Below are 9,707 nucleotides of genomic sequence, written 5' to 3' on the forward strand. Positions count from 1 at the left end.
CATGAGAGTGCATAGRACTGAATGGAGAAACCTCTGTGCTGCACTTTATAAGCTGCAAGGTGAAAGGGAAGGCCAGCACTTATTCTTCTAGGACCTTTAGTATGGGAGCAACTGCTCAATATAGTATGATTTGAGGCTGGGTTGTGCAAGAGTTAAGGAATGTGATGGTACCTGCAGCCAAGCAGGCGAGTGCATAAATCCGGGGCCCCCGTTGCTTTTCACAGGATGCAAGTTCAGTGTGGAGACAGCAGCAGTTTGTGGAACCACCAGCTTTTGTGAYCTATGTTTACACTCAACACTGTTAGTTTAGGTTCAGGAGCTATGCATGATTGAAAGCAAGAAGGTGACAGCACATTTAATTTGCAAAGAAAGCTCATAGACGTGGCATGCATGTGGTGTTGATAGCCTTCAATGTGAATGTGAAATCAAGTTCTCTCTTTTTTTTTCATATTAAAATTGTGGCTCAGTGAGAGAGCAAAATTGTATGGATGTATACAGCTGAAATAAAAATGCATGATACCAATTGTGTGTTGTACAGTTTAAAGCTGCATAGCAAAAACAATGTCCAGCACTATCTCTTTCGTTCTAAGATGTTTTGTTTAATGCAGCAGATCCTGACAGTCTCTGAGTRAAACTGGAAATATAAGATTCAGCATAGAACCAGTATTGGTTTACGTGTGCTCCTTGTCAGATCTTCATACTGTCATACTCAAAACTCTGGGACAGAGTTGCAGGAATCCAGAAAAAAGCTCTTCCACAAATGGTGTCCCCTGAGAACACACTCGCTCATGTAACTTGCACCTGTTGAACTGCATCACACCTCCCAGAGAAATGCATGTTCCCTCAAGCTCTACGTACCATCCTTTCATAGATGTCAAACATAATACAACCACGGTGTTCTGCACACTCATTCTCCAGCATCAAGCACTTTCATCCTCCCTGAGTCTGAAATGTTCAGTACTTCTTGCATAGAGCACTGCTCCAGCACAGAAGCAGTACAGTACTCTGCTTCTGTTGAAATACAGTCCTGTTGAAATGCACTGCCTTCTCCACTCTACATACCATCAAATTATGTCACTGCACGAATCTAAACCAAAAGTTTTGGGCTACATGTTACACAGATAAATATGCTAGGATAAGCTAGCTCTGACATTGCCCCTTATGTGTGGAAATTTGTATTCACTTCACGGCTACATGTACTCACATTTTTCACTTTTGCTGAACCTAACTTTAAAACTAAAACATCCATGAGCTTCTCCCGCAGCAATGGTCTGAGAATAAAAGCTTACATATGCCCCTTGCACCCTGTGTACATCACACCCAGGACTGTGTGCTCAGATCGATGTATCCTCATGCACTCTCAGTCTCATGGAGTTCAGTTATAAAACTCTCAGCAGCTAGTCCCACACAAAACGTTGAAGAAGAAAGAGGCTATATTGGAATTCACTTTTCTTTTGCAGCCTATAAACTGCACGGTCAACAACGAGATGATTCTTCTTCCTTTCCAGCTCTGTGCGGGATCACATTCTTTCAGTCTGAAGAACCAGGATCCGCAGCGCAGCGCTTGCACGAACTGTTCACACACGAATGGGTCAGGCCGCAAAAGCGCTTGGTTTTTGCCACCGTCAGCGCTTATCAAAATCACGGCACGATGGCGCTGSCGACTGCCGAAAGAACGAACCGCACCGAGCCCGGCTCCAGAGCAAGGGCAGAGCCTGGCTGGAGACACCCCTGCTCTCAAATCAACCGTGTCAGGACAAAAACATTTCGCTGACCTACCCCTTCTAAGTACAAGCTCTTATGTGCACCATACCCAAAGGGCAACATGAATTTCTTTGCACTAACAAATCTTTTTTACTCTCACCGAGTCTGGCTACAAACTTGAAAACACCCAGCCAAAACAGAGCTCACAAAAGTGCAAATTGATAAATCTGTTGCTGACTGTGGCTTCAGCTGTACCCATGGAACTACCAGCACACACCCCAGTATTTACACTTTCTTTCTGAGTGCTATGTCCTATCATAATCCTTCAGTCTCATGGAGTCAAGATTCAAACTGAATGGCAATAGGGACTGCTCAGACTCTAAATGTACCAGGACTGAAAGCTCAACAACTTGGCTTTTGCATTCCCACCTTAATAGTTCAACAGGTCTAGCCAATAGAAGCACATATTAGGAAAAGCAATTAATTTCACCAATGTAGGAACACCCAWTGTATGGAATSAAAATWGGTTTCTTTGTCAGAGAGGARCTATAAGCCCATCYCAAAAGAAATGAGATTCTCTCCTCAAAAATAGAAAGCATCTGGGGACTGATCCCATAAAAAGGTGCCGGAACACTGTTATTGGGCATTACTTCCCCTGGCAGGGACAGGAAAGGATAGGCAAGTAAAGGCCAGGTRAGAAAGGGACATGAAAATCATGGCAGGGAATGGGTGCACAATGCTGTGCAAGGCAAGAGATGGGCAGTCAAGGTGAGGCAAAAATACAGAGGGGTCAGAAAGGCAAAACAAGTCAAAGAACAGGAAGGCAAAGCATCTCAAGACAAGGGAAGAAAGGAGCAGGCATGTCAAAGCAGGGGATGTGTTTGAAAGGCAGTGCAAGGGAAGAGAATGTGTAGGCAGGGCAAGACAAGGAATGGTTTTGCAAGACAAGGCAATTGAGATGTAGACAAGGCAATGAGAGTCATAGGAGGAGCAGGCAGGGCAAGGCAAGATGAAGGAAGAAAGAAGTAGGCAGTTAAAGGTGGGGGATGGATATAAAAGGCAAGGCAAGGAAGAAAGGCTGGGAAAATGTAAGCAAGGAAAGGCAGAGCAGAAATCATCCAGTGATGTGTAGATGAAGTCAGGTCTATGCCAGGGTTAGGTGTGGTATTAGTATATGGGTTGGATTTAGGGTTTATATTATGTACAGGTTAGGGTTAACTTAATTTTGGGGTTAGGGTTAATTTTGGAGTTAGTTTTAGGGTAAGGGTCAGATTATTGTTAGGGTTAGGTAAGRACTAGGGTTAATGTTTTGTTTATGCAAAGTTTAGGGTTGGGGTTATGCTTAGATTTACAACGTTCAGGTTTATGGTAAGTTTTAGAGTTAGATTTTTATGATTTGGTTTACTATTATTTACTATTTAAGGTTTRAGGTTTGGTTAGTGTTAGGTTTAGTTTTAGACTTTTTTAAAGCTCAATTTTCGGTTTGAGTTTATCTAAGCGTTCTCATTTTTGTTAGAGTTATGTTTACATTTATTATTAGGCTTAAGGTTATGTTTAAGGTTTTTTTAAGGGTTAGGTTTCGGGTTAGGATTTCAGTTTACTGTAGCATAATTTAAATATTAGTGTTAGTGTTTATCTTAGTTTTTGGGTTCAGGTTTCATTTTTCTCTAGGCTTACCAAGGGTTGTATTCCACTTTCTAAAACTGCAAATATGCAAGAATTTCTTRTAGATGATATTAGCAAGGACTGGTGAATCTGACTGTCCTTTGTCTCCTGGGGTCTGCCTCTCATCTGCCTCTAGATAATGTGGCAATGAGCTTTCCTCCCTGTGAAAGTGATCCAAAATTTTATTCCAGGTTTCTTAGGCCAAGAGTGGCATTCTGCCTCCTAAAGCTGCGACTGTGTGAGGATTGGTCCCAGATGTAGGATGCCCATACCAACAGTTCCRGCTGGCCTTGGCATCTTGGGGCCACCTTAGCTGCCCCCCTTCCTGGGATGGAGGGTTTTCCTTCCTGTGTTGAAGAGCTGTTATTCCAAACTAGGTGYCCTGAGCCTAAAGCATTTTTGGATAATGTGGGGCTGGGAGTTCAGCATCTCCTCAGCGAGTGCTAAGGAGCAGCAGAACATCCTGAACCAGGGACAGAGGAGGGCTCAGGCTCCAGCAGGAAGAGCAGGTGCTTCCCCTTGCAAATATTAACGCTTTAAGATTTCTCGTTTAAAGGCCTAATTGGGCTCTAGGTGAGCTGGCACACTAGAAGAGAGCCTAATAGAGACATTGCAGTGCTATTAGCACAGATGGTTGTCATATGTATGCAAATGAGGAGCAAATTGAATTTGGTGTCTCCTCTTGCCAGCTGTCCTATCAGCACTGGCTCCTGCAGCAGCAAAAGACACTGTCACTGCTCTGCTAATCTGTCACCTCAGATTAATTACAGCTAATGCATTAATCTTCATTTGTTTCCCCATACAAAGGAAGTATCTTGTTCTTTCAAGTACACTCTGGTGGGATGGGGTGCTCCAGCCTGGGAAAAGAAAAGAGAAAGGGAAGGAGGGCCAGACAGCTTCATTAGTGGCAGCCCTGGGGGCTGGGGCTGCTGGAGCCTTAGTGGGGCTTTCGTGCTCCTTCTGGCAAACCAGATCCCACTGGGGGCACTGGGAGCCTCAGCCACCTGCTGGGAGCTCCTGGGACGTCCACTTTCCTCTSTGATGCTTCCTGGGACACATTTCTCTACTTGGCTTTGTCCTAAAAGCGCCAGTGTCACTCCTTCCCCAAGCTGGCAGCTTCCAAGGGACTGATTAGGTTTTAGCACAGACCTTTGCCACTTCCCAGTAAAGCTGCTGTAATGAATGTGCTGGGCCAAGCAGGCCCTTCAGRATGCTGCCATCCTTCATGGGGTGGCACTTTTACTGCTGTCTTGGTTGGGAAGAGAGCTAGTTGCTTCAATCTCACCACTAATTTTGACATCTTGATGAAAAGCAAAATAATTGTTGTCTTCTTCTTTGGTTTTTTTTCCCCACATGAAAATATTGCAGCTGAAACATTTTCCCCACATGAAAATATTGCAGCTCCAGACTTCTGGAGTCAGCATCCCCTATATTTTTGGATAGAAGTTTAGTCTCTAATTTTTTACCCAGTTTTCTGCTATTTATTGGAGTAATCCATACTTCTCCTCAGTCCTCCATTAGCTTAGGGTTTGGACTGCTGTGTCTGCTCTGCATGTGGTCTCTGATAGTGTAATCTGAAGTGTAGTGATGACAAATGTTAATGATGTCTGTTTAATCAGTCTGCAGGAGCTCAAATCCCTTGTATCCCRTGGTCTGGAGAGATGCTAAAGGAGCCAAGGTGAACAACTTCTAGCCAGCTTGAGACAGCAGGAGCTCTGTTACAGGCAGCAGGAACATCCTGGAGGTATTTTCACRTGTTCTTTTGATCCTAAAACCTATTCCCCTTGCTAGGCTGCTCTGCTGTACCATTGTCCAGGATTCACCATCCCCTTTCAATGCATTCCCCAGTAACCCACACTGGGTGGATCATTGAAATGAAGTCAAATGAAAGCCTTGTGATGGCATCACCTCATTTCTTAACCTGTTCCTATATTAGCAGAGACCTGGTTATTTCTCTGCCCCTGCTCTATGTGTGCTCTGCTTTAAGAGCCACCCAAGAGCCCCTATTCCTTTCTTTTTGGGCCATGAAGCTGCTGCTGCTCAGGAAGGAGGAAAGACTTGGTGCCTTCCCACCTCACARCAACACTCACTTTATTCTCTGTCTTCCTGATGGCATTTTTATGAAGTTTGGTAGGAGTAACATTAACACTAGGATGATTCTGCAGTGGAGAAGTGCTTCCCTCTAACACACAGAGTGTTTTCTCTGGTTTCTCTGWGTGTGGAAGCTCAGATGTTCTTTCTGTCTAATAGAATTTGAAGCTGTCTGAATCTGGCAGTGTTTCTGTTAACTGCAGTCTTCATATCCAGTCCTTAATTCAAGCTGGGCTGGCAGGATGTGTGGGGGGTGCCTGGGATGAGGGCAGGATTTGGGGTGTTCCTGAAATTTGTATACTTCTTGAAGGCAAAAAGGCTTTTGGGGCATAAGACTTAAAAGAATCTTTGAGTACTTGTTCAGTACCCTATGAGCTATGTAAGGGTTATATTAAAGTGTCCCTTTTTTTTTTTTTTTTTTTTTTTTTTTTTTTTTTTTTTTTTTTTTTTTGGTCAAATGTGTCTAGACAGCAAACTTTTAGTCGTGGACAAAATGTTTCCCTCCTGGCCTCATAAAAACACACCATCACCTTTAAAACTTCACGTTCCTGCAGAAAAACTTTCTGCTCTGGACTTATAAGAAGCACTTGAGCATCCCTGCAARTGGAAAAACAGAGGAAAAAATATTGTCTGGGTTCCAGGGAGGTTTTGGGGAACACATGGGGCATCATCAATTTTACCAGAGGCATATGCTAGTTGTTCTTTATTATTGTTCATAATTTATGTAAGTGTATTCCTCCCTTTCCAGAGAAGAGGGCAGGTACTCAAATACTGTCCATCAATCCAGAGCTCCAGCAAAACCAGATTTCTCCCCTTTACCCTTTACCCTGCAGCAGGGGCCCTCACCATAGCAGGGAGAGCTGGTTCACCCTCATTACTTCCTACTCTGGTTTGCATAGGCAAAGAAATGCAAAACACATCCCAGGAAGGCAATAATGTGTTGGTGACACCCGTGGCACAGGCTTTCCAGGTGACAAGGTTATTGCAGCATCAGCTGCTCCCTGTCTTCATCCCCAAGGATCTGCATCACTTTGTTTGCATTCCAGCCACARTCCTGGGGCTATTTGTAGTGCTTGGAATATATTTGGATGTAAACACACTATGTAGATTGCCATGACTGGTGTCTGAGCCCTCCTGTCTGGATAAACAAAGCTCTGGTTTGGATCCAACTCCACCTGTGCTCACTGTGTGTGTTGSTAAATGAATGGTGCAGTGAGGGGAGACAGCTGGAAATTCAAGGCTTTTCAGTGTTCCCCAGCAGTGTCTGGATGCTGCCCAAATCTCTGCTAATTGGCCCCAGGAGACSCCCATTCACTGCACCCTCATCAGTTTTCTGAGCCTAAGGGGGGAAAAAAATCCCTGGATGGTTTGCATGGGGGTAGCACTTTGTATTCAYACACAAATATCACAGGTTTGGTATCAGCAAACCCCTCCTGTGCCTCCAGAGCCCACCTGATGAATCCTGCCTGGAAAACACTGGGCAAAACTCAGCCCTGGGTGCAAGTGCCATCCTTTTGTCTGTGYTGGAGCAAACTGGGAGCTGTCTGCATCGGGTGGGCTCTGGAGGTACAGAAATATTGAAGCAGGTGGGAGGAATTTTGGCTGGCCCAGGGTGTTTTTGACAGTGAGCAATAAGGAATTACAGTTTGAAAGAGTGAGATTTAGGGCTTCCATTTAGGGCTGTTGCATGACAATGAACTGCCAGCCCCAAGGTGGGCAAGATAGCCTGGAACTCTGAGCTTCCAGGAACTGATATCAATCGCTCCTGAACAACCTGATCCCATCCCTGATTTGCCCCATAGGCTCTGCCAGCAGCTTTGAGGGAGACAGCAGGGAAAGGTTTTCCCTGCATTTAACTCCCATTCCATACTCTGGAACTGCAGTCAGCCAAAATAGCAGCTTTGAGCTGATGAATGATGGCATTAAAGGTGTTCTCTTCCTCCTGTGAACAATTTGATYTGGGCCCCTGTGCCACTGTCCTGACACCGTCTCTCCTTCCTCTGTCTGGTGCCTGATGAGGTTGTGGTTGRCTTCTCCTGTGGGTTTGTGTCAGCTGGGTCTATCTCAGCCTTGTTTATTGGCTTTCTACCAATTTGTAACTTATCAAAACTTCACCAGCAGAAGCAACTCCCCTTATAGCAAATGTTGGAGACAAGGTCTGTCCAAATTGCTGGCTTTTTATTTCATGGGACCACCCTTTTCCCCAAGATAAGATTCATTCTGAGTTTATGTTAAATTAATTGATTTCCCACAAAAAAAACCCAAAAAACACAAAAACAAAAAAAAACCCTTAAATATATATTTTGAAGGGTTTGGTTTTGTTTTTTGTTTTCTTTTGGGAGGGTCAGGAAAACATTTTGYTTGTCTCAGCATGCTGTATTTGATTGTTTTTGTTTCCTCCTTTTTAATTATTAAACGTGAATCTTTTGAAACAGAGCTTGGTTTCCAAATGAAATGCCAGAAAGTCTTTCCTTGAAAATACCAAGACCAATGTGTTTGGATGTTCCATTTTCTTCCTGATTTTGTTGTCAAATAACCAAATTAATTTAATGTGAGTTTGCTATTAGTTTCAGTCAATTGTAATATAATTTTTTTTTAAAAAAAGACATGCTTTCCCTTGATAACAAAGGAGGGGGGGAAATGATGGTTGTGGCAGAACAGAATTTTGAGTATTGTCTTCTGACAGAACAGAACAGTTTATGAAAGGTAGAAACTAGAGCTAAAAATATGAAAAAACCTCTCATCTCTAATCAGGCAACAGTTTCTCTCAGGCAAATCATAGAGATCTTACCAAGAGCCCAGGAAGTACCTGGAAATATTCCCACACMATTAATACACTTGACATCTTGCATTGAACAGTCTGTTGTGTGAAATGGAGCCAAATTCAACAAATTTGGTATCTGTTTTCTACCGTGTAATGCTCTATGTTCACTTGCTACATTCTTCTAATTTTTAATACCTTTTTTTTTGTATCTTTGCTTTGACTGGTGCTCCAATGACCCTGTATCCAAGGAAARGTGCTGCTGCCACAAAGGCTGTGATGGGGAGTTTTGTCAAGGCTGCTTGGGTGCTGCCAAACTTTGGAGAAGTTTTTTGTCCTTCTGGGAGGCAGCAGAAACCAAAAGTTCTTGTGGCACCTTCTGTGCCCTGGATGGAAACTTGGGGGTGTGGCCCCTTCCTTCTCGATGCAGATGTAAAAGGATGTCACAGAACCTCCTCTCCAGCTTCAGACATGAGCTTTAATGGCTTTTCAAGCATCTGTTGTTTTCTGGTTTKTTGTCTTTGTGCTCAGCACCTGGCATGTACAAAATTTGTTTCAAAGGATAAATAAATCACTCTGATCATCATGATAGTCATAATGAATCACTCAAGCCATGAGGGAGGAGGATCCCAAAGACYCTGTAGGAGCTGGGTGTCAGGTTTRGTTTTGGACAGAMCCTCAGTTCATGGCAGAWCCCCTGCAGGTTTTGGTGTTTACASCAGGAGGTGATCACAATTCCGTGGGCCAGGCTGGGATGCAGAAGCTCAGAGTGGGCTCAACAGCTTTGGCATCACTGCCCCACAGCTCCCAGGCAAGAACCACCAGAACCCCACCAGATGTGGTGTAGGTGGTGGAGACWTAACATATGAAATCAGCCAGCTTGGGGTTTTCTGCTTTTAGTGAGGGAAGAAAGAAAATAATGGACAAAATAACAGAGCAGTGTTGCCTATCCAACTGACTGAGAACTGAGAACTAGAGAGAAAAAGAWTAATTAAAACTCATGCTATTTTTGGGAAACTGATAACAATAGATTTCTATTTGGCTCTTGTCTTTTGAGCATGTTCTGCTTGGGATTTTTTGCTCAACCTGACTGGAAACCTATTATTTTGTTTAAATGAAAGATGATCCTGATACCTGGCTGTGGAAACCATTGCAAAATAAACCTGACCAGCTTGCACAAGAGAATTGCAGCACTGGCAAAGAGAAGSTAAAGTTTAAAAATCTTTATCATCTAATAACCTAAAGCTGTTATTAAGCACCTGCAGGTAAGAGGGAAAGCAGTCCTCAGCACACACTTCTAAAGTGACTCATGGATAGGAATGCTTTTAGCATTAAAGYTTTCATTTCAKTAATTCCTTCTTSGTGTACATTCAGTAATTCCRTATATTCAGTAATTCCTTCTTGGTGTACAGAAGCCTCATTAAACTATGGTCAACTGCCTGTTCTGTTGGACTTACTTGCTATAGACAAGCTTTGCTGGGACAAT

This window comes from Malurus melanocephalus, unplaced genomic scaffold (assembly GCF_030028575.1).
Source record: "Malurus melanocephalus ecotype Western Australia unplaced genomic scaffold, MMel_1.1 scaffold_215, whole genome shotgun sequence".
NCBI classification, from domain to species: Eukaryota; Metazoa; Chordata; class Aves; order Passeriformes; family Maluridae; genus Malurus; species Malurus melanocephalus.